Raw genomic sequence first — 2,815 nt, 5'->3', positions numbered from 1 at the left:
GGTAACTTTACAGTGGGAAAGTCTTGGCAGAGAAATGACCCAAGTCCACCTGGTAATATGAGTCAAACAGGTGTGTTATCTTGTGCTTTCTGATAGTCGGTCTTGAGAGAGTGCATGGGCCAACAATTCACGGTATCCTGACAGAAATGCATAGCTTGGGGTTGGAACTTGAGGAGAAAGCAGACAAACTCGTGTTCAAAACCCTGTAAAACAAAGAGTGTGTTTTAATCTTTCCAAGCGTAAAGGTCATGGGAGACAGAGAAAGACTTAGAGACTGTTCTAGAACAAGAGAACAAAAGAAACATGACAACAGATGACCCTGCGTTACTGTGGAGAGGAGTGTGGGGTTAGCTACAACAGACAAGGCTGAAAGAGCTGCTGGGGTCTGAACACAGACTGTGGATTCAGGGATCTGTCAAACTACAAATGGCCTCAGAGCCAACTACTGGATAGATTTTTGGGTGTTCTCAACAGAAAAGGATGAGTGTGTGAGGTGAAAGGAAACAGAAACCTACTTCGGTTCTCTGAGGGTCAAAAGTTAAACTAACAGGGTGGCTCACGATTAGGTTACTCCAGTTCCCGGGGATTTGATGTCTTCTGCAGGCAAATCACTCATACACACTGAAAACCAAAAAACAAGTAACACTGTGAGTTCCAGGCCAGCCTGATCTACATAGCAGTTCCAGGGACGCTGCCTGTGTGTCTTCACTTACCAGAGAGGGGAGAAAGTCTTTCAGGCTTCTTCTGTTAAGGGCACTAATCCCAGTCATGAGGGCTCCACCCTCAGGACCTATCACCTCAGAAATGTCTCCACAATTCAGTGTTAGGCCTTCAGTGTATTTGAGGATATGCAGACTCTTAGACCACAGAAGGGAGAGACAGGGAAATGAATTGGACACATAAGGGTTCTTTGGAAAGTCAGTTGTGTCAGATGGTGTCTTTGCTGGGGGAAAACATGTGAAGGACTGTTTTCCTGAAGCAGACACAGTGAAAGGATGTTCTGCTAAAGCAAGCACATGAAAGGATGTGTGATGAAGGATCCTTTGCTAATGACACACATGTATTGGTTCGCCTTACAATGTGTAGCCAAGCTCTGTTTTTCGTGTCTCCATAGAGAAAAACGCACCAAAAACCTTCTGGTGGTGCTCTGGAGGCTTCTTGCCGCTTCCAAGGACTCAGGCCGATTGGCAGAGTGATGTCAGATGATGCAGACTCAAGTGTCGTTTTGCTGACAGACTCACATGCTGAGGCAAGACCTGTGGACATGTAATGTTTGGAAGGAGAATAAATAGGACCCAATGGACAGTGATAGGGGACTTGCTTGCATAGCTAGCTTTGTAACACTTCTTGGTCTCCTGTCTTCACTGATCTTTGCTTCGTTCAGAGAGGCATGACAGAGAACTTCTGGTGTCCCTGATGGTCCTAATTACTCCTGATGACTCCTGCCAATTCAGCGGAGGCCTGGCTGTTTCTGCTGGGCTGTGCCACTGCTGCTGATTGGTGTTTGCTACCCGACACTACTGAACTGGACTGCTGGCATATTTGTGAAGTATTTGTGAGCCGACCAAGCTGCTGCTGCTGAATCCTGGGAATGAACTGCTGGCTTCTGGCAACGCAGAGGGATTTGCCCCAAAGAACAATTTCTAAACAGGTCCACTCCCCATCCCCCACCCCTGTATCCTAAGAACCTTTCTTTTCCACTACCTCTGGTGGGTGGTGGGCTAGAAGGGAGGGTAAAGCAATTGAGAACCCATATTAAAAGTAGGTTTTGAAAAAATTAAAGCTTACAGGTAAATGTTGATCCTGCTTTGTTACTAGTGAGTGACCTGGGTGTGAGGTATATGTGTATATAAGTTAAATGGCCCGTGTGCCCTTATCTTTCCTGTCACATGTCTTTGAATATGGATCTTTTAGGTACAAAGTATCTTCAGGGTCCACTCCCTGGGTGGCCTTCTGAACCCACATCAGGGGGCTGTGCTTGCCATTGAAAGAACCTAGTGGGGAAACCCCCACCCAACTCCCGATTCAGCGTGCACCCAAGAATCACGAATAGAACACAACACCTTGATGTAACAACACGAGGTATTTTAATGGCGGAGCTCTGGGTCGAAACGTATCTCACACAGGAGACAGTGGATTCGACCACGAGGCTTGGAAGCTAGGGGTTTTTATAGAAAAGGAGTGGGGCTGGGGGAGGAATTGGCGCGGTTTTACATGATTGGTCCATTTAAACATCAGCAGCCTGAGGTCAGAGGGGTGGGAGATAGGGAAGCGATGGGCCTGCCCGGGCATGTCCTGGTCTGTTCTGCTATGTTCTCAGCCCCAGGTTTCAAAGCTCACAAACAACTCTTTGGGCTATTTGACATACATTACATGAATCACAGGTCTCAAGTTTTATTTCCTTTCACCATCAGTGTCATCTTCTGGTCCATCTCTGATGGCAAACTTCACCACAAACTCCAGCCTTTGCATCCTCTCACCTTCTCTAGTCAAGGTCAGTTCTGTGCCTCATACACCCTACCCTGTTGGCCCCCGCCATGTTCTGTTTCTAAGAGTTAGAAGTGAGATTTTTTTTTTATTCTGATAATGAAACCTGCTAAAAGCTTTGCTTAGGATGGAGAATTGTCAAATGAATCTAATGTTCTTTGATCTGTCTGGAAGGCTTTAAAGGAGAAATGGTTCCTAGATGAGTCCTCCTGTCCGAGACTGGGTTTTGCTGGAGCTGGAACTTCAAGGTTGGTGACGCTAATTGCCTCCCTTCCCCTGCCAGGCAGTGGGGACAAGCAGCCGCTGTTGGGAGTTGGCCTCTCAGACT

The 2,815-nt window shown here is 47.0% G+C and overlaps 1 long non-coding RNA gene across 2 annotated transcripts; it reads right to left on the bottom strand.

Moving 5' to 3' along the window:
- LOC110293801 (uncharacterized) lies at positions 1-1,232 on the bottom strand. Of its 2 annotated transcripts, none has more exons than XR_002377851.2 (3): positions 1,127-1,232; positions 549-621; positions 1-203 (listed from the first exon to the last, which is right to left on the bottom strand). It is a non-coding gene; the product is annotated as an uncharacterized LOC110293801 (long non-coding RNA). The 2 variants fall into 2 exon arrangements; XR_002377852.2 differs by having other exon boundaries at positions 561-621.
- Between the last annotated feature and the right edge of the window lie 1,583 nt (positions 1,233-2,815).

Source organism: Mus caroli, unplaced genomic scaffold (genome assembly GCF_978045245.1).
Source record: "Mus caroli unplaced genomic scaffold, Mus_caroli_1 scaffold_6, whole genome shotgun sequence".
Classification (NCBI taxonomy): Eukaryota; Metazoa; Chordata; class Mammalia; order Rodentia; family Muridae; genus Mus; species Mus caroli.
The sequence above is the reverse complement of the archived record's forward strand: the minus strand, read 5'-3'. Positions and strand labels throughout refer to the sequence as shown.